At 41.0% G+C, this 25,319-nt stretch overlaps 2 protein-coding genes across 2 annotated transcripts in view; one reads left to right on the forward strand and one right to left on the reverse strand.

The window, feature by feature from the left end:
- SAMD3 (sterile alpha motif domain containing 3) overlaps nt 1-5,007 on the reverse strand; it is an 83,200-nt gene extending 78,193 nt beyond the window's left edge. Inside the window, exon 1 of the mRNA XM_086744597.1 lies at nt 4,926-5,007. The gene's annotated coding sequence lies outside the window, so the exon portion shown is untranslated. The remainder of the gene's footprint in view (nt 1-4,925) is intronic.
- Nucleotides 5,008-5,649: 642 nt separating this feature from the next.
- The window catches only part of TMEM200A (transmembrane protein 200A), a 58,458-nt gene continuing 38,788 nt past the window's right edge, over nt 5,650-25,319 (forward strand). Inside the window, exon 1 of the mRNA XM_086744865.1 lies at nt 5,650-6,052. The gene's annotated coding sequence lies outside the window, so the exon portion shown is untranslated. The remainder of the gene's footprint in view (nt 6,053-25,319) is intronic.

The raw sequence follows: 25,319 nt of genomic DNA on the forward strand, positions 1-25,319 counted from the left end.
CCCATCTACCTGTCTTGAAACAGCCCAAACAGAAGAGCTGTGGTTTCGGTTCATGATGGAGTATCAGGAGACCTTATGTGCAGAGAAGAAAAAGTGTCTGCTGCAAACAGTTCAGTAATCTAAGAAAAGATTACGTTTTCTATATATTTGTTCATTTTAAAAAAAGATATTCCACTAGTACTTTATTTATTTAGGGCTTCTGCTATAATGGACAAAAAAGCTACATATTTCTTTCCATCTTCCTTTCAAGATGGTGCTGCTATTTAAAGATGCCAACTCAAGAAAGTCTCCCAGGCATAGGCCAATGCTCTTAAACTGCACTGACTTAAATAATAAACTGAAAATTAAAAAAAACACACCTTTCTGGAATAATTTTTTCTTCATTATCTTATGCATTAAACAAGAGTTCCAGTTCATATGTATTTAACTTCCTTCACTTTATTCAGTGTATTGTTCAGTCTCTTCACCTACATGTGCATAATAAACAATGGTTCTATTTCTAGGTGCAGAATTCTATGGTTTTTATTAGTTACCAACATTATGCATTCCAGCATATCCAGGTATTTGTAATATATAATAACACTTTCTTCAGACAAAAATTTAATAAAATTGTATTACAGCAGTGGAACACACCTAAGAAAGCCTGATTTCTTAAACCACTTCAAGACAGATTAAAACCTACTAAAGTCAAACACTTGTTTCATACTTTGGTTATTAACAAGAAGATAGATATTCCAGCAAATTCTTTATATACAAGAAGCCATATATACTCTCAATGCTGAAAAAAAGTTGACCTTCTATTTACAGAAACTACCAACACATGATTTTCAAAGGTTTATTTTAATACTTACACATTTTTGTCATACTTGGAGAGCTGAGTGTCTATTATTTTTTAAAAAGTTAGACTGTAGGGAGGTATGAAAGAATTAACTTAAATCAGCATTTTAAGTGTTTTTGACAGTTCGCAAATCATTTGGAAGCAGGCATTTCTAGCAATATTCTCACTAGCTTCAGAAACTGCTCAAGGTAAAGCTCAAGCCAATAAATGGTAAATTACATAGTATTCATAGTACATGCTGTTTAACCATTGTTAAGACAAATAGTGACATATGCCAGGATCCTTTTATATAATTCTGACATTTTCTTGGCCCTGTGTTTCTTGGCTTACACTGCTGTTACCAAATATTTGTACCATAATTCTGCTGAACAGGATCTCACCAATTTCTCTCAGCGGTGTACAGATGCAAACCAAAAAGATGCTATCTGCCATGAAAAGCTTCCAGCTGAGTAAAGACGGTGTGTAACAAGTGAGTACTGGGAACTGGTCAGCCTGAGAGTCAGGGGTTTCGGCACTGCTGCAGCCTAGCCACTTTCAAGATTTTTCTAAGCAATATAGAAAGGAGTTTCACACCAGTATTATAAGGAGACCAGTGAAACAGCTCTGCTGATACTTATGATGAGCTCCTAGTAGGACTAGTGTGCAAGGAACCATAGAAAAAAGAATTAACTGCTTGTTAAACATCTTGGCAGTTGGGTAATGGATGCTGGCATAAGTGGCTAGAAGCTGACCCATCCGTACAGCATGGGATAAGGAAAGGAGGTGAAGACACCTCTTCTAGACCTCTGATGGTAAAGAGAGGTGGCTTTTGTTTGAAGAGACAGACAGTGGGAGGCAGTGACAGAGTCACAAGTTAAAACAACAGCCTTTCTGGCATCATTCCCCTCTAATAATAATTTCAGTGCCTCTGTTCAAAGGAAAATACAGTAAAGCATACAAGACCATTTTGTGTGCTCTAGAAGTATATTATAGAAATACCTACACTGTTGACTCAATTTCCTGCTAGAAAACATTGGGATGATTCAGATCTTCTATGTCTGAATTTTGGTTACTAGCTTGTACCTCCTGATTACATGTAACAGGCTTGTGATTTAATATTTTGCCACTATTTAGGCCTTTTATTGTTTAAGCATTTTCTCACATACAGATGAAACATCCTAGATTTTGTACTTTCAGGGGCAGAAATGAGCTGTTATCCAGAGATCTAGACATATTTTGCAGTTACATGTTTATTATTTAAACATGTAACTATTACCATTTATTATCACCAAGGAACTCTAGATATCCTTATTCACTGCTTATGGAAACCAAATTCTCACTGATTATACTGTTAAAAAAATCCAGCATGAACAAATCAGTATGAACAAATGACGGATTTATTTTATGTCTTAATCAGAATTAATGGGATAACAGCTTTAGGCTAAGTTTTCAGTTTAATATAATGTGGAAAGTAAGCTATGTAAGATAACTGATTCACAGTACTATTCACATTAAGTCTTAGCAAAAAAAAAAACCCAACTTTACAGTGGGTTTTTTTTTCTCACTGTAATGGTCCACACTTGACTACTTCACCTCTAGTGGGGATCCTTTCAATCTCCAATTTCATTCATGTTCCAAATTCACGATATTTCATATTTATCTCCCTATTGGACAGGATAAGTATCGCAAATTCTAGCCAAAGTCAAAGCAGAAATTAGTCTGGATCTTAGAAAAAGTTCCTGTCCAAAGGCAAGAACTAAAAATATGACAGCCTTCTCTTTAATTGCATTAAATTTACAGAAGATACAGTTCAATCCACCCACTGCCTTACTTATTACTGCAAATGAATGACTTTACATACTATGTACTGAAAGGTGTAGGTTGGAAGGGAAACTAGTGTAATACTGCTCACATCCCAACTTTCAATAAAAACATTCCATGCCTTTAAATAAATTAAAAGGGAGAATCTCACTCATGAGGCTAATTACTGATTCTTACTACAATCTCAGAAGCAACCACCTTCATAATTAATGTATTAAAATGTTTGTTTTACTTGGCATTAGCAATATCAGTGTGGACTTTTAAAGCCTGGAATATTGGTCTTGACATTGGCTGACTCTCCAGAGAAGTGCAGATGACTGAGATTCGAAAAGCCTCGGGGCCTTATTATCTTCTTTCTTTTCTACTGCAGATCAGGAGTAAATTCCTTAAATCAATGGGCTTAAGATCAGTATAAAACTGTTTTAAGTAAGCAAAGGCGCAGGCACTACCCCTCTTTAAGAATGCACTGATTGACTTTTAGAAGAATCCAGGCAACACAGTTAAGAAGCAAAGTGGAATGTCCTCTGCTTGCAAGACACGTCTCCCAAGTGTCTGTCACTAGCATGGGCAGCTTTTCCTGTACTATAGTCCATAGCAATCTCCCACAAAACGTGTTGCCCACAATCATTTAAATTGATTGCCACATTTTCCTACATATAACTTATGGGCCATGTGTAAATACAGCAATCCCACGGTTTGGTGGCAGTGTGGGTTTTGCACGTACAGCAAATGCGAGGGGAAGTCTATCCCAGAGATGCCTCTCACCTAGTAGCACTACTGAAATCTGAAATTAGTCCTCCAACCTATTCACTCCGTCCCCAAAACCACACTGGCTCATACTGTCACCTGCCTAGGATCTTTTTTGGGGGCAGCTGTTTGAGAGCATAAATAATCTGAGGATTTGTTTTAAATGCCAGCACTTCCAAAAGGACAAAAGGTATCTGAGAAGCATCTTGTGCATGAAAATATGAATAGAAAATAAAGATACGGTGATACTGTACCTGGTCCAGTGCTGGAGGGAAAACAGAGGTCACTAGCAAGAACTGAACAGATCATTTTCCTTGTAGATTTATAAGCCTCAGCCCTTCCAGACAGAGTACAAGAGCAGTGGTGAAACCGGCGCTGGTTCACATCACACCCTTGGGTCCACATTTCATCTTCTACTGACAGCACAGGAAGGAGAAGTTTCTGTATCTCTTCCACAGTGACACTTTCCATAAATTCTAGAGAAAATTTCTGAAGTTTCACTTGTAGGGACATTGCATCTAAAAGAGATTTGGTGGGCATATATAACCCTTTCATTCATTCCCTCTGTGATGCACAGCTGGATCTTATAGAATTTGCTGTCTCTGAAGTACACACCTGCCTGCAAGCCTGTCCTCTCACTAGGTAACATCAAACACATGTTACGTCATGCACAAACCAAATTACAGATCTGGTAATATCCGAATGGACAGAAATATGACACTTGAAAGTGATTTTTTGTTCCTTGAATCAAAACATGCTGAACAGCTGGAAATGCAATGTTTCAAACTTCTGAGGAATGTTACTCTGCTAGTCCAGAGTTGCTGGCATGTGTTTCATGCTAGAATAAGGTGATAATGGAGGATATATTTAATGAGGAAGCCACTGCAGACACCAGGCAGGAATGTAACCATTATCAAGCACACACCAAAGACCAACACCACACTGTACAACCACAAAGAAACTCTACGCACTTGGGATCTAAAGTCCTACTGCAGGGTGGATGGAAGCTCCTAAGTCACTACCTGTCTTGAGGAGAGCACTACCTGAGGTAAATTTAGGTATGTTTATGCCAAGTTCAGCATTTTTCTCTCTTTTTGGGAGAAGCATTAGACAGAATATCACAGTAAGGCACATAAAAGGCGACAGCAACGTTGAACTACAATCAGGTTTTGAAAATGAAATAAAACCAGCTACGAACTCAAAAAAAGTGCAGTTTTTTGTTTGTTTGGTTGGTTTTTTTTTTTCGGTTTGTTTTCTCCCAAAAAGATACGTTCCAGCTCCCATGCAGGCAGGAGTCTCCCCCTCTCCCCAGCCCATCTGCTCGATTACCTCGCCTGACTGGAAGGTGCGAGCAGCAGGGAGCTCAACTCTCTGCCGTCCCTGGATGGACACCAGGTGTGGGCGGGTGGCCACAAAAAAAAAAAACAAAACAAAAAAAAACCCCAAAATAAGCCGAGGAAAAAGAGGTAAAAAAAAAAAGAGCTAAATCATAAAAGCGCAATAGACTCTGAAGTAAAAAAAAAAAAAACAACAAACCAACCACATTTCGGTGAACAGCTCCGCGCTCCCACGTTTCTCGTCCGGCTCTCACACGGAGCAAGGTAGGCCGGGCACACATCCCCGCATCCCGGGGCCCCCGCCCGCCACTCCCCCCGCCGCGCCGACAGCGCCTCCCCCGCCAGCGACACCGCCGCGCCCGCGCTCCCCCCCCTCGCCCACTCCCCCCGGCTGCTCCCGCCGGTGACTCCGCCCTCGCGGCCGCGGCCCCTCAGCCCGCCGGGGGGGAACTGAGCGCCCTACAAATCCGCCGCTCCGGCGGGGCTGGCGGCAGAGGGGGAATGTCCCTGGCAGGCGGGAGGTAGGGAAGGAGCTGTGTCCCTGTCCCACGGCTCCATCTGCCCTGTTTCGGCCGCCGCCTGGGGCGAGACCTGCCTAACGCTCGCCGGGCTCGTCCCGGCTGACCCTCAGGGCTCCGGCTCCCGCTCGCCGCCCCCCTCCGCCTCCTCTCGGCCGCGTCCCGTGGGGAGCAGTGGGAAATGGGGGGGTCGTTTCCATGGAGACGGGCCCGCAGCCGGGAGGCTTCGGAGTGAAACTTTGCCGCGGGCGGCGGGGGCCGCGGAGCCTCAGCGGCGCTGAAGGGAGCGGGCGGGACCGGCCGGTCCGTGGGGCGGCCCGTGAGGGCGGGGGTCCCGCCGGGGGCGAGCGGCGCCCCGGGCTCCTCGCTGAGCGGCCGGGAAACTTTTTGCGCCGCGGAGCCGCCGCCCGCCCACGCCCCCCTCGGCGGCTGCCTGCCGGCCGTTCCCTCGCCGCGGCGGGCCGCGGAGCCCGCTGGCTGCTATGGCACCCGCCCATCGCCGCGGGGCGAGCAGGGGGAGGCCGCCTCCGGCTGGCCGTGCGGCGGCGGGGGGGCGCGCAGCCCCCGGTCAGCGGGCGTCCTCCTCCGGCCGGCAGTGACGGCCCCGGCCCCGCTCCCTGCCTGCTCGCCATGCCTCCCTCCGCTCGCCTCTCGCCGAGGACGGTGCCGGGGAAGAGCGAGGGGAGCCACCGCCCTGTCGCTCCCTGAGCCAGCTGCCGCCTCACCGGAGAAGCCCCATGTCCTCCGGGCGCCGCGCAGCCCCGCACCTCGCTGCGCCCTGAGGGCGGCGAACGCCCCGCACCTCCCCACAGGTAAGCGGCGGGGGGTGAGGAGGGAGAGTGGAGGTGCGTGTGGCGCGGCGATCTCCCCTTCGCCCCCAAACTTCAACCCGCCCGCAGCTGTTACGCCTCCCCGGGAGCGGCGGGGCCGGGCCGTGGCCGATCCTGCCAGCCGCGGCGGGGCGGGGGGGACGGGGAGACGCGCCCTTGCCCTCGGCGGTGAGGGGCAGGGTGGGAGCGCGAACGCGGGTGGGTGCGTGCCTTTTCCCCCTGCCAGAACCAGACTTTCTGCCGGCCGAGCGAAGCGGGCTGCCGCGCCCCGCAGCCGCCACACGCCCTCTTTTGTCTGCTCGCCGCTCCGAAATACTTTGGGCGCTGCCGTCGCCTGCCCCGCCGGCCGGGAGCCCGGCCCTGCCGAGCGGCTGCCCCCCGGCTTCGCCGCCCCGACCTCGGGCAAGTTTCCCCTCTGCTTTTATCTTCACAGAAGTTGTGTTTTCCTTAACCTTTGTATGAGGGGGAAAATGGTGGTGTGCTGGTGGTCTGGAAGGATGAGAGGCAGATGGGGACGAGAGGGGGGCTGCCCTGCTCCCTTTCGTGCAAGCAGAGCTCACGGCTGAATAAATGGTTCATCGGGGAGACAGAGCTTGCTGGTGAGGCAGACTTTGAAACAGAAGTGCTGCAAACAGCCTGGGTGCGCGGCAGATACTCCTCATGTCTCATTAACAGCACCATTGTTAGCGCTGGCGCTTCGATTCAGTACGCGTGCAGCTGTTGCAATAGCTGTGTCTGTTTAACACTTAGGACTAATTGTCATTAGCCACTGCTCATCTATTTTATGCAGTGGTTATGAAAAACAGAACGGGTTTAACTATTTAAAGGTGAAAGTATTCGGACAAAAGTATTCCTTTAGTGTGGCATTCTGTGTAACATGAACTACAAAATAACCTGTAGCAATGTAGTGGACTTGCACTTCATCATGCTTTTAGGACACGAGGACTGTATTGTTCAACAGAATTCTGTCCGCAAAGGTTTTGCCTTTCCTGGCTTACCATGGTTCTAGATCAATACAGTAGCAACTATTATGTTTTTCTGAAAGTAGGTGGTGCTTCCAGTCTGTGTGATGGAAACCAAGTAAGAGTCCAGATAGAAGGAAACAGTGCATCTTTTCCTTCAGTTATTTCTGTGCTGCTTTGTAGAAAGTGGATGGGAGGAGGAAGCCCCATTTAAAACAGAAAATTGTATTTTCATTGAATGTAACTTAAATTACCTCATAATGAAGCCAAAGAGTCTTTCAAGTTTGTAACATTTTGATGTACCTCTCAACTTGTTAGCAAAATACTTGTTAGAAGATAACTATAAGACAATTTTTTATAATTTGAAATGTGAGTTACAATTAGATTTTTGTCCTGAGCACAGAGAAACACCCTAATGGAAAAAAAAGATACGTGGTAGTTAAATAGTAATTTGGAAAATAAGATCATTTATAATTCATATTTTGTTGGTGTAGAAGCATTTTATTTGTTGCTCCTTTGTTGAATTGCAACAGTGATCCAAATGAAAGTTGGAAAAGAAGTATTGATACAAGAGTTCAGTATACTACAATTACTTTATTCCATGTATAGAAATGGTTTTGCCCAATAAAACCTTGCCAGAATTGGAACAGAACTTCATTTTTATGGAAGCTCTGTAATAAGATTATAAAAGATGGGCTGTCTGAATTTAATCCTGTGAAGTATGGACTAAGGAAGCCCTGCTCTGACAGAGCACTGAAATGTATGCTGACCCTCAAGCAGGTAAGTAGTTCCAACCTCCATCCCTAATAATCATCTGTGGTGAGAGTTCATTGCGCATAGGAATAGATTCAGTAACTTCAATGAAACCTTTCACTGGCTTAATGGCATTGCTGGACCTTTCCCAGACCAAGCCCTCTTTCAACATGTTCTGCTTCCATTTCCTTGAATGCTGGGCATATGACACAAAATACCTGGGCCATACCCAGTGCTCACATCAGCCACATCTCACAGACTGTATGTGCTTGATTGACTCACACCTCTCTGGAGGCAAAAGGGGAAACTGGTTAAGGAGTAAAGTACGTATATGGAACAGCAGGAGAAGGCTGCTACCTGGGCCTTGTTCAGTGTATTCTAGGAGCCAAAAATCTGAAATGCTGAAAATCAGTGAAAACTCCCACTAAAATTACTGAAACCAGACAAAGTTATGATATAAAAAATCTGAAACCTAAAGGTTGCTGTCATTAATAGGTTCGGGTTTGAATGCTGTCAGTCTTCTCTAAGATAGTGGTAGGGAATGTAGTGGAAATAAGAGGAACTTGATATCCTTGCTAATGAAGATGCCTCTGTTTGATTTGGTGCCATTATGCTTTATAAACAGGTCAATTACTTTTAGTCTATGTGTGTTTGATCTCGTGATACTGGAACAGAGGTGAAATGGTGAATAGTTTTAGGGTGTGCAAGATTATAAATTAGAAAGTAGGATTAATTTGTGAAAACACAGACGTCTTAGGTTTGACACCCTAAGGTGTTTCAGAGGCTGGCAGACAGCTTCTAGGGAGAACCCGAACACCTCTAGAACAGCAGCTGAAGGCCAGGTAGAATATCCTATTAGATAATGTTTGTACTGCATTGCTGCATAAAAGCCTTTAAGTGGTCTTGAATCTGTTCTCTGAAAACCTTGTCATTGAGATTTCTGATGCTGTAGTATGGTGGTTGTGGGGAGACATCCCAAATACGACCTAACTGTCAGGATTTAGGAACTTCCATTCTTGATACCTGTTTACCAGCAGAATTTTTGTATTACTTCCTGTACTGCTAACTGGTGACTACACTTGAGTTACTCAAAGATACTAATCAGTAGTTTAAGAATTAGAAATCTTCTAAGAGAAGTTTGATAGGTGTTTTTAAAACAGAGCTGTGTACACTCTCCAAGCCCACTAGAAATAAAAGGAAATTGCAGACAGTGCTTGAGTTAGTGCTTTAGTTCTAATATAAAAATACTGTAAGGAAAAGTTCCTGATTTTCTTCTTTACTGGGTAACACATCACCCACACAATCTCTGGGTATTTAGGTTCTTAATAAGCAGGCTGTCAGTTGCATGGAAAGGTGAGATGCTGACAAAATCAGTGAATTAAGCTACTGAACGGATGTTTTGTACAGCTCTTATCCTACCCGCTAGTTTTACTAGCTGCTAGTCCATCTTTTGTGGAGTTTGTGAGAATAAGCACTGTTCTAAACTTCCATATTGGGACTTCAGTCTAACTGTACGGGGAAAAAGTTGTTAATCTATTCCACCAGTAATTACTTCCACATAACACGATTCAGTAGTGGGTGTATACATGTAAATGCTTTTCATATAGGTGAATCTTGCCAGGAGGAGCTGAGGTTGAACAGATGACTGAAATCAGTATTGAAATATTCAAATTATACTGGTCTTTTAGTGTGAAGTGAATGACATTCTCCTTCCAGAACTTTATTATAGCATCGGTGATCTTAAACTTCATTATTTCCCGTGGGTGACTTTTCTTAAACAAAAAAAAAAAAAAATCAAATTTTTCTTTTTTTTTTGCAGTTAGCCAAATTAGATGAATATCCTGTAGTACAGAACTACCTGAAACCTTTTATCTGCAGGAGTAGCTGAACATGTTTGTATCACTCAGTATTCTTATTTTGATCTTTTGGTGACAGAAATATTATAAAGAGCACTTGGTGGTTTTTTTGTAAGTAATTCGGTGGCCAGAAGATCTGAGAAAGAAGGATGCTTTTCCTTAGTTATCTCCTCTATTCTTATGTTTCATGTTCAGGAAAGTTATTCTTTTTTCTCCATGTTTCAGTACTTAAGAAAATAGTGATAGGGAGATGCAGGCCAGCTAACCGAAACCGGGACCACTGTCAATAAGATGTAATGACGTAGCACAGATTTCAGGAAAGGTAGTACCAAAACTGACTTGTGGAAAATGAAGCAATTAACTACCTTCTTGTGTATAAAGTGTCTGAAAAGTCTTATGAAGACTGTAAAACAGTTGTCACTTCACTTTCTTGTTCTTGTGTCCGTTTATATTAACTTCTCGTTATTATTTATATCCCCCTGGAATTTTAGTCAGTCGTTCGTTTTGTTGGAAGTGTGACCGTTTTCCTCCAATTAAAATAAGTAGAAACAAAAGACAGATTTGTCTACATTGCTTTTTCATTCTATCCCACTGAGCTAAATGATGGAACTCTTACTGAATCTGATAAACTAGGATTTTGTTGCTTCAATGAAATACACTTCAGGTACTTACACTAACCAAACAGTTTTTAAAAATCAGAGGAGATGTAAAATACAGTGTAGGTCACTTTTCATAGCAACTGGTTTAAAGACAAAGAACTAGAGAGGAAGAGAAGAATCTCTTTTTACATGAATTTGTGTTTTTCTTCTTTACTGTTTCACAAGCAGAGCTGGACCGAGCATCCCACTGCTATGGTTTTAAAATCCATCAATAAAATGTGCTAACATTTGAGCCTGTTGAAACTGCATATTTCCATAATTCACTCTGGATGTAAATTGGGAAGGACAGTTTCAACAAAGCGTTGATACAGTTGGGTGCTGGTAGCTTGGCAGTTGGTTAGTGACACTTAATTCTTTAACTCAAAGTAGTAGAGGTTTGTGCTTTGATGCCCGTGACCTATGCTGAGATCTGTACCATTACCTCAGTGAGTGGATATGCAATTAAAGCAAGTTTTTTAGAGCTTTCCAATGATAGTCACACTACTTTCTTCCAATAAAGGAGGGAATTCTGAAAGTAATTTTAATTTTTGTCAGCATAAACCATCATCAAAGCAGATTAATTAGGAGGCTGTTAAAAAAACCTTCACTTACGCTATTGAATTTGGCGTGATAGTGGTAACAGTAATAGAATTTTTTTTTCCCACGTTCCCCATCTGAATGTGTTTGAATAAATGGCTCTGCTTATGTTTAATCAGTTGCCTATTGTTGAATAACAAGTTTATATCTAAAATTTTATCACTGACATTTTGTTATGTATTAAATAATTAAAAAAAAAAACCAAACCCACTGCATTACTTGTACCATGACTTGTCTGTCCATTTAGTTGCATGTGTAAAATTGCAGTTCGAAGGCTGGCATTTTCTCTCTCGTGTAGTTCAAAGTAACCAAGAAGTATCACAAAATATAGATGATAAGTACAAAAAGGTACAGTTCCTGTTACTCAATTTTTGTTTGCCATTTCTGAAAAGCTTCTGCTTACGATTTGTTAGGATTCAGTGTTTGAGAAACTACAGATAATTAAATAGCTCTGAGCTGTTAGGATATTAAACCATTTTCCTGTGTACTAGAAAACTCATAATCAAGAATTATGTTGCATGGGTAGTGCTTACCTTTCTTCATACAAGTTATCAGAATTGTCAAGGAAGCGTGTTCTAGCCTAGCCATTGGCTTTATGCCATTATCTGTATATCTTGAGAGTTATTCCTCTCTCTACATAAGTATGTGCACAGGCACTTGCTCAAATATGAAATTTGTCATGTATTGACATTGTAATGAGATGTACATTTAACGTATTCCTTCATGAGGAGGGATGAGAGCAGCATCATGTCTTGAGGCAGCATTTTGCTGCAGCAAACGAGCTTTCCTAAGGAAGTGTTCCTTGGAGCACGCAAGGTCTATACAACTTGGCTGCCATGGCTTCTCTCTTTTGTGTGATCTTGTGCTAGGCACACTTGGGCTGTAAGGTATGAGGCTGCTGGCTGGATGCAGAAGAAGAGATGTACCATGGAACTGTGCTGTTGTGGAGACGTGGATGTTATGGTAGGGCTGTTGGAAGTCAAGTAAAGAAACCCGATACAGTATATGAGACTCAGCAGGTGTCTACTTCTTGTTATAAATGACTATGCATTTAACAGTTGGCTTGTTTCACCTGAGGTATGACTGTATTTCTGTAGGAAGGAGAAGTTAAATGACAGCTAAGATAAGGAACAAGGAAGAAAGCAGGGGAAAAGGGAAAGTGGATAAAAGAGCAAATGATGAAAGAGAAGTAATAAAAAAAGGAAGGTAGAAAAAGGATGAGATATAGTAAGCTGCATTTTTAGAGATGAATGATGCTCCATTCAGTGTTATAAATGGAGCTGAACTCAAATAATGAAGAGAATAGTAAGACTGAAATAAGTGGTTGTGTCTCTTTTTTTGAAGCATTCTTATCTTTTGGCTCTGGAAAATTAGGAGATTAATTCTTGTCTCTGTAAGATGCATTTTAAATTATTTGTCTTCGTTGTGTATCAAAGTACTATGCTCTGCAAAAATGATGTTAAACACTTCTTAGAGAAGATATACTGTAAGCACATCAATTCAAACAGATATATGAAAGGAAAGGGAGCTATGGAGTATAGTTTGCTCATGAAGATAGAAACTGCATTTTGACGTATTTGCAAGTTAGGTGAGCTGTTGTTTGTTTGCAGACAGACTAATACTCTGAACCCAGATGTTACCACCATCCAGTTCTATATAATCTGTCATATCTCACAGAAAACTAGTGAGCACACAAAGCACAATGGAGGCTTCCTTCAAAATGATGGGTAATTAAATGGTATTTATCAAGTGAATGCTTAGGCACCATACTCGCACAGATTTTTTTCTTTCTGATATGTTTTTGCTATGTCTGTGTTAGGAAACTAATGAGGCAAAGGCCTGCTCTCTGGCCATGAGGCCAGCCAGAGTGGTCTGGCTATGTGCAGGTGTTAAATTATCTTCAAGACATCCAAACTGCCTCATTGGAAGAAGCTTCTGGGACTGAACTAAGTAAATGCCTGAGAGGGGGGTTGGCTGACCTTAGCCACAAATTCCCCTGGCATCTGTCGTGGTTTTGTTAGTAAGGGGGGACCTAAGGTGGTAGCTTCTGTAGGAAACTGCTAGAAATCGCTCCCCTTTATTCAGTGGACTCGGCCGGGCCTAGGGCGGACCTGCTGCTGGCCAAGGCCAAGCCGATTGGTAACAGAATGTCCCGTGATAACGCCTCTGCGATAACGTATTTAAGAAGGGGAAAACAGAAAAAAAAGAGGAGAGAAGAGAAGATGTGAAGAAGCTGAGCGGGGGCAGAGGCGCAGAGGGGGAGGCGCAGGCCTCATGGGCCTTGCAGGCCTCACCCTCTGGCCTCTCGCCAGGCAGCCGACTGGGCCCGACTCGGTCCAGCCCAGCTGCAAGAAGTGGAAAGGAGATGAGAAGAAGTGAATAAGATGTAAAAAAAGATCCTGCGAGACATCTGCCAGCCTGTTGTGAGGAACGGCTGCAGACGCCAAGGTCAGTGAAGAAGGAGGGGGAGGAGTAATGCGGCTCCTGGCCAAGATTCCCCCGCAGCCTGTGGTGACGACTATGGTGGAGCAGGTTGTCCCCCTGCAGCCCATGGAGGTCCACGGAGGAGCAGAGATCCACTTGGAGCCCGTGAAGGACCCCGTACCGGGGGAGGTGGATGCCTGAAGGCAGCTGTGGCCTGTGGAGGGCCCGCTGGGACAGCTGTTCTGGAGAGACTGCACCCGTGGAAGAGATGACCCATGCCGGAGCAGTTCCACGAAGGACTGTGGCCCGTGGGAGGGACCCCACGCTGGAGCAGGGGAGGAATGTGAGGAGTTCTTCCCCCAACCATGAAGCAGCGGCGTAAAACAACATATGATGAACTGACTGCAACCCCCATTCCCTCTTTCCCCCTGTGCCGCTCGGGGTGGGGAAGGTAGTAGAGATAATGTTAAGCTTGGGAAGAGGGAGGGGTGGAGGGAGGTTATCTTGTTCTCTGTCTCATTATCCTGCTGTTTGTAGTAATAAATGAATAGTTTTCCCCAAGTTTAGTCTGTTTTGCCCGTGACGGTAACTTTAAGGATTTCTCCCTGTCCTTATCTCAAACCTCGAGCTGTTTTTCCTTATATTTTCTCTCCCTGTTCTCTCGGAAGGTGGGGGGAGTGAGAGAGAGACTGCGTAGTCTGGTCCGATCGGGGCTGAACTACGACAGCATCCTTCTGTTGGTATGAAGGAGACGTGGTGGAGTGCCCTTGCCTGGGCCCGTGCCTCAGCACAGCAGCCGTTACTGGGCACTAGATCTATGACTTGTTAAAATCTTTTTCCATCTCAGCCCAAACAATCTTACTGTAACGACCCTAATATACATGGATTTGAAATAGAAGATATTAAAAGTTGTCTTTGGAGGCCATTGTCTGCTTTAATTACATTAAAAGAAATCTGATGTCAGTTTGCTATCACAGTAGTAACTTTGGTGTTGTGGAAACTGGGATTTGGAACATTATGTTTAGATAAACAAAATATGTGGAATTGGTGGAACGTACTGGGACACCATACTCCCAAATGGATTAGAAGAGATTTATCAAACAAGCACAAACGTGCACACAAAATAAATGTCTAGCTGAGAGTCCCTTAATATCACAATTATTAGCCTGGTACAAAAATGGCTAGCAAATATTAATTATAATCAGCCAGAGGCCTAACAGACTCTTCTTGGGAAATAATGGCTTGGCTGTTAATACATTTTATAGACTTTAGAGCAATAGAATCACTTTGCTTTAATTCAGTGCCAAAATACTTTCCCCAAACCCTTCTTATGACCCCTACAAAGTATTTGCTTTGCTCTTTGCCAGGAAGAAATTTCTTCTCAAATTACTCTGCAGACATCTATTCTGAATTTATTGCCATTCTTTTTCTAATTCAATTTTATTCTCCTAGGACATGACCTCATTAACTGGTGTCCGTGGTGGAATACCTGCAAGGTCCTACGTACATTGCTGGAACATAGTTCAGTAGGCTGTATTATATTAGAAATATACAAGTCACTGTTTTCCAATCCAGCCTGCAAACAATATGTGTACCCATGAAATTGCACACAGTAGTGTTTACTGGTTAAGGACAGGCAATGTCATGTTTCGCAGAACTCCAGTTTCTAATTTTTAATTGTCCTATTGGCTGTAGAGTTGAAACAGTAATGGGAAACAGGTTATGGCTGAGACTGTGGGTTTTAAAATTTTATTTCTTAATGTTGGGAAATATTCAGTTACTTTTTTTTTCCTGTGAAATTTGGAGATTATGACTAGATGGCGTTGTATACATTATATAATTCCTGTAAAAGAGGTAAGATTATCACAGAGTCGGAATTAGACCATAAGAGGCTGGGCCCAGATGAAGTAGTATAATTTTTTGTTAATGTTTTCTAGATAATTTTACCGATATGTTCTTGCTTTCATAATGTACAAATGCATTATTGTTGTGCTTTGTGATATGACTTCGTGACATATGAAGTTCATTGGTTTGTTGTTTTTTTTTCCTACTGTATCCAGAGAATTTTGAGACTGCTTAATCTTTGCTTTTACAACCATTTTTGTTACTGTGCATGTTACTGGGTATTTTCCCTGTGTTAGGGATGGCAAAGTCTAGAGGGAGATCCCGGAGCAGAAAGTGGTTTGTGTGATCCTTAGTTCTGCAGTCCTTCCAGATTTTGACCTAGTCCTAGAAAAAACTCTTTATCTCTGTGCAGAATATTCCAATTGTTATTAGACACACTTTCATTTTGAATAAGGCATGTCATCTATGGTTTTCAGGTTTGGGCTTAGGAGGTAATTTTCTTGAGTGCTTTTAAAATAGGTCTAACACATTGCTTAATACTCCTTGAGAAGGCATTATCAGCATCGCCCTCAGGTTAAATATGCTTTTGTTAAACCTTGTGGCTGAAGAGATGGACTTCAGAATTCAGTTCCAAGCTTGCTTTCCTAATCGGGCTATTCTCCCTTTACAGTTGAAGAAGCATCTACTGAGGAAAATAAGGAGGAAAAAGAAAAAAAAAAAAAAGGAGGATTATGGTCCAGTACAGCAAGCTATGAAGTTATATGGGGGGAGAGAGAGAGAGGCTGCTTAAACCAGTCTGGAACAGAGATGACCCTTGGAGGGGGTGCTGAAATTTGGATTGGAAGATTTTTCTGATGAGTCCTTTGCTCTGGAATTGATTGAAGATGTTGCCATTCAACAGTGAGACTGTGTGTGGGAATACCCATGTTCCCAAGACCATGTGGCTGAAACTCTGCTAGTACTTAGAGGCTTGGGGCTTCTTAGGTTCAACCTGCTGCTTGGAAGTCTGGGTAGTGTTTATTGTGTGGATTCTTCTGTTGCTTTATATCAAAAGTCTTGTTGATGTTTTGTGCCTAGCTGCTTGCATTTGGTTCAGTTGCACACATGGAGTAGCTCTTGTCTGTACAGAAAACTCATAGAAACTGTGATACAGTTTATTATATTTTCTTATAAAATTGTAGGCAAACACAGTTCATTCCTTGACAACTGCAGGACTGTGAATATAATTATACTAAGAAGGCAGAATGAGGTAAAGAGGAAGATAGGCCAGTAGTATAGCAGCAGCCACAGACATGGATTATTCTACGGGGTGGCAAGACTGTATTTTTGCAAATAATGTCTTAGACCAGTAGTAGGGAGACTCTTACCTAAATAACTGGAAGTATGAGAAGTGGGTCTTATCATCTGGTGTATCTAGAAGCACATGTGGCATTAATATTATAACACTTTTCCTTCTTGTCTTTTGATAAAACCATAAGGAATGGTGAGGCCAGGTGTTGACACTTGCTATGGTTAGCAATTTAGAAAGTAAATGGTAGGAGTAACACTCAGGTCTTCAGCAGTGACAGCAGAGACTTTGACATACAGCAGTAAAAGGGCTCTAGAAAAGGGGTCTGATCTGCTTTTGTGTCTGCTATTTTCCAGAAGTGTGTGGCTTTTGAACTCTTTACAAGCACTCAACTTAAAAGCTTCTCCAGCAACAACTGCATTGTACTGAAAGATTGCCCTTAGCATGGTCATATGCTTCTCATCTGCCTCTTGACCATACTTCTGCCTTTAGATTGTGGTGTACTCAGGGATGTGCAATGGATAATGTGTCCTGGTGGTAAGTTCCAGCCAGGCTCCAGCCCACATATGGTGGTTGACAATATGGAAGGTAGAGAAAGGAGGAAGGGGTGTTAGCAGAGGTTGTTGATTGAGATAAGCACTATGTTCAAATTTTCTATTTATTTATTTATTTATTTAAGATCTTGAGGCAGTCTGTTTTCAAAAGCTGAGATTTTGAGCATGTGATCGCATGGACCTTGAAGTTAAGGTGCTGGGCAAGTATCTACAATTCCTGTACCTAAAATCACATCTTGATAGGAAATTATCTTCTCAGACAGAAACATCAATGAGAAGAATGAGACAGAAAATATCTACAGATCCTGCTTTTCTTGCTGGTTTAGATGCAGTGAGATTTTCCTGAGGAGGAAAAAAAATTGAGATTTGGTCAAAACAGTAGAAATGGTTTAAAAAGCATTTTAAATCACTTTCACATACATACATGTAAAAACCATGTGGCTGTGATTAAACAAGCTCATTGTGTGCAAAAGCTAGAGGATGACTGTTGAATATAACTTGCTTTATGCAGATTTTTTTCAGAAGAAGTAACAGTCATAGTGATCGAACTGTAAAAACAGAAAATATGAGCCACAGCAGAGATCTGGAAAACAGCCAGAGAAACCATCCTGGATTTCGTCAAAAACCAAAAGATTATACAACTTCATGTCACGGCTTTGGGAGAATGATAAAATTGAAGCTGATGAACGGCTTATGTTAGTAATCTTATATTTGGCTTGTGTTTCAGTTTTCAGGATACTTTATTGTCAAACTTTTTTATTGCTCATTCTCAGTATGGGTTTTACTCATTTTTACTGAGGCAGATTCTGTGTATAGCGCAGCAGCTCTCTCCATTCTGCCTGGATGGTTCATGAATAAGGAGCATGAAAAAAGTATGGCTATGTAGCCCAGCTAGTATTGCATTATTTGAGTGTTTATCTGAATCTACTGTGGCTCTTCTGGTTGATCTGACAGTAATTTCTGTTTTTCATAAGCAAGCTTGTCTTTTCCATGTGTGTATATGGAACACTATTTCTCCTCTTTTTGTGAGGGGGGAAAAAAAAACCCAAAACAACAACAAAAAAACCCCAAACAAATCAGATAGTCGGTTTGCCTCATGGAGGCTTGTAGGCCCTAGTTTTGTTCTGTGGTTCAAAGAATAGCAGTAGAAGCACCTTAGTGCTGTAGCCTTACTTTATGATGTGAATAGAAGCCCCCCTTGTATTGTATAGATACAGACAAGATACCGGTGTGTATTACAACATGTACAAATCTTGTGGATGAGATACTATGTGAAAGACTTGATAACAGCTGACTTACTCTGTTTGTCTCCGAAATAGTCCTTTAAGTACTTCAGAATTTTTGTTGTCCCTGCAATGCTCTCTCCTGTCTTTGTTTACATCATAGCAGATCCATCACCTCCTCCTTTGCTTCATTTCTGCCCATTTTGCTTTTTTCCTACAGCAGAGCAGCAAATGCTTTGGGAAGCAAGTAGTATTTAGGTTTGCTTATATCTAGGGTGCACACAGCCAGAAACTGTATGCTGAACTACTAAATGACTCCTGCAAAGTTATTTTCTAGACTTGTATGAATTACACAGGTCAACAAAGACAAGAATTTGGATTTGCTGCTATAATTAATCACATTTTATATCAAAATAAATCCTTGATTTTAATAGATGCTTTAATATGTGTCACAAAACTGATGGAGGGTTAGATATTACAGACTGAGAATTGGATGATGCAAGTAAAAAATTGTCTTTTCCTGCTGTGATCTCAAGAACACTGTAAAAAGATTGAATTATTCTTGTTTGCTTACTGTTGCTCTGGTAGCATGGTGAGATCCTGACCATGTGAAATCAAAGGCAGAATTCCTACCTATTTCAACAAGGTTAGAATTTCATTCAGTATGTTAGCTAGTCATAGACCTAGTGCTGGTTCTTATATGGCCCAAAAATGTCAAATATGTTTTCTGTGAATCATGCCTTTATTACACAGGCAAGCCAAAACAGCTCTTGGGAGCTAGAAGGGTTTTAGTTCAAAGCCATGACAATCAGTTTCAGCTAATAAGCTGCCATCCTGAAAACCCCCGAAGCTTTCCAGAATGTTTTTCTCTGCAGAGAAGACTTTCTCATGTATCTAAGCTGTGTTAAGGTGGGTTTTTTGTTGTTGTTTTAACGTCCCTCAACATATACTTTTATTGGCTGGATTTTAAAATGTCTGTCTTCTAAACTTCTAAGTGATATATCTAACATGCCTGATAGAATAGAGTAGAAATGTAACAGAGATTTTTTTTCTATCTAATTTCTTTGATTATAATAGGATATTATGAAAGCATGTGGTAGGTTAATTAAGTTAATCAAGATATGGAGTAGACGTTCGGTTTTCTTATTAGTGATGTTCAGATTCTTAATGGAAACATAATGGGGAGGGTGTCTCTTCCAGTCCAGGATAAATACTTTTTAGAGAACTTTTAAAAATGCCTTAACATAGATACGGAAGACTTTCTGAGGCCAGTAAATTACAAAAGGTCAGATTCTGCAAAAAGCTATCCATTCATGAAAGCTCATATCCCTCGCTTCAAAAATAGTAGTAACATCTCAGTAACCTTTACATTCCAATGTGCTCGAGCAATAAGCTTGGAGATGTAGGGAAAGTTATGTAAATGTGCTGAAAATTCACTTCTGGTTCTGCAATCCTGTCTGCTGGGATGGGAAGCACTGTGATTTTCTGCCTGTTACTGTGATCTGACCTGCTGCTTCGTATGACATAAGGCTGTGAGAGTAAAACGTCTGTTCTTAATAAGGCTCCTCTCAGAATACACTCTGATAGCTATTAGCTGTATTTTGGAGAAAACCTATTAAGTTCTTTCATCTACTCAGCAGTGTTCATTGATCCAGAAAAAAACCCCTTCCTCCCAGGTTTGTATGTGAAAAGAAGTGACTGAGTCTGCACGCTTCCATTGACACAGTGTCACTGGGGACTGAATTGCCAGGCTGAGGTCTTCATCGTCTCTGCCATAGGTCAGAGTTTCAGCAGCTGCCAAGATGAATTTGGGCTTGCTGTGGATATTGATGTGTTTCTGATTCATTAGACTTAGTGTCTTGTTCTGTGAAATGTGATAAAACCAGCCAGTTGCTTAAGCAGCGTAAAAAATTTTGCATTCCTGTGCTGGACAGTTTCTACAGTTATAATTGAAGCATTGGTATTAAATTTGGAGTGCGTTTCTAAGCTGTTTTAAATGCCGAGTTGGACACCTAAACCTTATACAACAGTAAATAGAAATAATGTATTAAAATTGTAATGATCTTGCTGTAGAAGCACAGGCATAAGAATCTGATGATGAGGAGTTTGTTCTTGGCTTTGCCAGTGGTATTCTGTGACTTTGGAGAGCTTGCCTGACTCTCCACCTTCACAGAAACACATTGACACCTTGTTCCCATGTTGTTTTCATCCCCTTGGAGGATATAATCTCTAGTGTTTTTTCCCTTCAGTTTGCCTATCTGCAAAATGCAGATATTTCTATAGGCAGCTTAACACTCATAAATACTCATGAGGGTTTTTTGAGATATTTGAATGAAAGGTGCTATGCAAAATCAAACCAGTATTATATACCCGGAGTGAAAAGAGCTCTTTGAATGTTGATGCCTGAGCAGAATCATTAATGGTAGAAGACATCTTGATGCACCAAAATGTATTGGAAATTAAAATACTGAAACTGAAAATAAAATGACAGTTGAAATTGGAAACTTTTCTAACAGTGAGAAGAATTAATTCTTAAAGTATTTTCTAAGAGCTGAGTTGTCTCTCTTAAAATCAAGACTTATCTTTCTGAAGTATCTAACTCAAAGAGAAGTTACAGGCTACATGCTTACATATGTAGCATGCAGACGACGGCGATCTTTTCTAGTCTAAAATATCCATGCATGTATATATTTTTTGGTGGAACAGTCATACGTTTGTAGCTAAATACTGCTTTTCTCTAGAGGGATTTAAATTCCATCAAAGCTATTACTTTGAAATGTATAATGTAAGCTTGTTATTTAGACAAACGTAATGGCCTAGATGTTTATTTTGGGCAACTCTCTCCAGCTGTATTGAGAAATAGAAGTTGGAGAGATTGGACGTGGTTCTCTAGCACACAGCTCCTTGGATAAAGTTTAGATTGTACATGCTCAGTATAGTGAATGGAACAAACATGTCTAGGAGTAAAATTCTGCAAACACACTGGGCCTTTAATGTGTTATTTGTGTGGCAAAACTAGGGTTGATACTGGTAAGCCTAGCTAAGAAAATTGTGTACCTTGTGGTGCTGCGTGAGGTAATATGGGCACCAGACACGGGATGGCTGTTACATCTGTGCTCCAGATGGGCTGGTCTAGATGTGTCCATGTAGGACTGAATAATTTATACAAACCCTGAGTTCAGGAGCAATTGTCACGCTATGAGTTGTAATGAGCAAGGTTTGATGTACAAGAATGCATACAAGCAATTTGGTAATATTTTTGGTGGCTTGAACAACGACTTGAGTTGATCTTATATGGCCCATAACTAGATCATTGCAGCATTTTTTGCACTGTTTCTAAGTTGAAGTAAGTCTTTCCTATAGGCTGCAAAGGAAGACAAAAGAAAATAAACATGAATTGCATACCTGGCCTAACTTTGGAGTTAGCAGTGGAGGTCTCTTCCAGCCTAAATTTTTCTATAGTTCCGTCGTTAAAGAATAAGTGGTTTTGATTTGTATGCGTGTAAGAATGAGTTTGCACACTTCAGGGCTGTGTAGTTGGACAGAGAGAGTGTGTTGGAGCCATTCCAGATGTGGAGGAGTCTGTAGACACCCTTACTGACTGTGGAGATGAGGTCCACTGTCTGTATCACAGTTCTGTGAAGGTTCTGACTTCTGCCCTGTGAAATTCCCTACCTGAATTACTGGTTGTGCATTGCTTCATCAGGAAAGCCTGAGCCTTCTCCTGGGAATCAAAGGAACAATAGCCCAAAGATGGACACTCCTTTTGTGTCTTAAAGGCTTTTGTTAGTGGAATATGATTTTTTTTTTTTCCATGCCCAGTGTTACCTAATATTGCAAGAAGTCCATCAGAGCTACTTTACGAATAGATTTTTGACAGATGGAGCGTTATGTGTGATCTTTGTATTAATTCTATATCCTGGCTTGACTTCTGACTGTCAAGGAGTATCTGCCAGTAAGAGGCAACAGGTAACTACTTGTCTTGTTTAAAAAACAGTATTGGTCAGGAAAACTGGTGGTTACTAGTGCTGGGGCCGTTGCATGACTAACTGCCAGGCTAGCTTTTAATGAAATAAATGTGTGGTAAAATATTTAAGAGTATATTTTATCATCACAGTATCAAGTGTCAAAAATTTTGAGTGACAAGGTCCTGTATTTTCATGAAATTCTGGGGACAAGTCTGACTGGGGAGGAAAGGAGACACCCTTCCCAAGGAGATGGGAAGTTAGCCCTGTAAGGGAGGATGGCACACGCAGACCGGTTAGCCAGGAGGCTCTTTCCTTCCCTGGGGAAATTGCTCTCCGAGCTGGCTAGCACCCTTGATAGCTCTGTGCCTGGAAGGGCACCCAAAAGAAAGAAATGTCACCATAAGAGACTGCCTTTCCTCCTGCATGTGCTTCTTACAGGCAGCTTCTGTTGGCTGAGTCTTGGTTAGCTTTGTCTCCAGGGAAGCTGGTGTCGAATTTGGAGATTCTGTCCAAGGCACTGGTGAGGATGGATCATATTTTTAGAATAAGAGCATTATGACATTTGTATTTTGTTCTTGGTGAGATATTGGACTGTTCTCCTTGGTAGACTTGGGAGAAGGATGCCTTTTTTTTTTTCCCAAACAGCAACAAATTGGATGACAGTATGGTCTGGATAACTCTGAATAAAGCATTATTTTTAAACATGCTTAATGGAAATACTATCTCATATAAAAACTTAAGAAGAAATATGTATTTTTGTAAGCAAAGTAACACTTTGGCTATTTTTACAAAACGTAAAAAGTACAAGCCGCAGTGTTTGTGGAGAGATTGGTTTGGCATGTTTATGGGATAATTGACAAATTGAAAAAGTTTGCAGCTGGTACCTGCTGATAGTACTACAAAGGAGAATTACTGTGTTGCTTGCATGTTTGCAAGATTAGACTAAAGCGTACATAATCTCTCACTTCATATTCTTTAATGTCACAAAGCAACACCTGATGTGGTGGTCTCAAAGAATCATTGAGAGTTTGCCTGTTAATTTCAGACAGAAATTAACCAGAATTTCATATGCATAATAGCATAAATGATTTGTTCATTCTAAAATTCTTATTTGCTATCCAAAGCTCACAGGCACTTCACCAAAGCCTTTGTATTTGCAAAAAGTCTAGAGCCAAGCTCGAAGTCTGATTTTTTTTTAATTTTTTTATTTTTTTTAACGATTTAACATGAGCAAACTTTGTTATTGTACAGATTCATAACTCAATATGATTGAACAGTTCTTTTTCTGGCATATCTTTTCTTAGAGAAAAATCACTTTTATGAGGAAGGTTGATAGAATGTTAAATGAAACATTCGAAATTATCCCGGTTCTTATTTGGTTGAGTTGGTTAATAGTGGAGAACTTAAGTGTTAGCCTGCAAAATCTGTATTGTATAAAGAAAGATTTTATAATCTTTTTTCTTTAAATGGTATTTTACAGTTTTGAGCAGAACAGATAACTACTCTTTTTGTATGTGTGTGCATCCTGTTTCTTCATGTTATTGTAGAGACTGAAGAAAAAGGTCATCACAGGACTGATGTCCCAGTTATATGATACCAACAGTCTGGATAAAATTTAGATGTATGTAAAGAGTTGCAGATTTTCAAATAACCAGTTAAAATATATGTTTTTCCCTAATCTTGTTTAGAAGTGAAGCAACCAGTTTTTGGTAAAGTTTTCACAAAACCGTCAGATGTATGACTGCCCTGTTTCATAAAAGCCCTAAGCTATTAAATTCTGGCAAAATCACAAATAAGAACTTAAAAAGAAAATAACTAGCCAACTGGTTAACTTGGCAGCATTTTAAATGGCTTTTGGAAAAGGAAACAATTTCCTTTGTGATGATACAAAAATATAATGTATCACAGGAAATCAGACAAGAAGGGCCATTGAGAGTGGTTGTTTTGTAGTTTCTTGTGGTCTGTGGCAGAATCAGCTGGAACTGCTGGACCAGATACTGTCAAGCCATTGTGTCATTTTCATACTCAGCACATAGTTAAAAGGCCAGTGTGGTTTTAAGCATTATAAATTGCAAACATGGATTATCTTTTAAAGCAAAATACTTGAAAATAATTTAGATCTACAGCTACCTACTTAGTTCTAAATTTCATCTTTCCTGCAAACCAAAGATGTCATTGCAGAGTGAGGTACAATAAAAATACTGAGGAAGTACGATATCTTTGGTGGATAATCTTGGAAAATATCAGTAGGGAGAAGAGAAGAATTGCTGAAGAATGACAGATTTTCATAACCATTTCTTCATTATAATGCTCAGGGAAAGGGAGGCAAGTCATACTCTATGCATTTTTTTCAGTGAGCTATGGGAGGTTTCATTATGCTTAGTTTGACTTTAACCAGAAAAGCTTTTCATCTGGAGTATATCTAGTGATTGTTATCAATGGTTACATTTTAAATTGAGATGCTTATAGCAGAGAAAGCAGGAAATTTTGCAGAGCATCAAGCATCCTTAGTATGGAGACTTACAAATTTTTCATAATAACTTTAAGATATACATTTGAGGTTTGCTTTTATGTAGGTTTCCTGAAAATCAAAGAATTTGTTCAGTGCACATAATTTCGGTGTTTTGACAATTGTGTACTCAGATCCTTCATTCATCCATTAGTGAATTACAAGTCTTTGCAGTCAGAGATACTTCGACTTAATACACTTTTCCAAAATCTAAGTTAATGTCAAATCGTTCCAAAATAGTAAGTGGCCTGCAGTGGATATTGCATAAAGATATTCCCCTAAAAGTGTTAATTTCATATTCCACTTGATCACATGTGTTTATAAGGAACTAGCCTCTGTCAATCACACAGAGCCATGCTAAAAGATGAATGTGAAGGAGAAGCACTAGCTCTCAAAATATGAGGGCAGACATGAGGACTCGTTTTCTCTTGCACTTTCTTTAGGATGCAGCTTCCTCGGACCAATAGCAAACCTTGGTACCGGTGCCTGAAGGGCAAGGCTCTTAGTTTTCATGAGATCCCTTCAGCTAATAGCTAGCTGTTCAAAACAAAGTTGGTTGTGTCTATACATTGCAATGTCAGAAATTTTGTTACCTGCTTAATCAGCATCAAGCCATCTGGAGAAAGTAGCAG

The sequence above is a fragment of the Chlamydotis macqueenii genome, chromosome 3 (assembly GCF_036417535.1).
Source record: "Chlamydotis macqueenii isolate bChlMac1 chromosome 3, bChlMac1.mat, whole genome shotgun sequence".
In the NCBI taxonomy this organism is placed as follows: Eukaryota; Metazoa; Chordata; class Aves; order Otidiformes; family Otididae; genus Chlamydotis; species Chlamydotis macqueenii.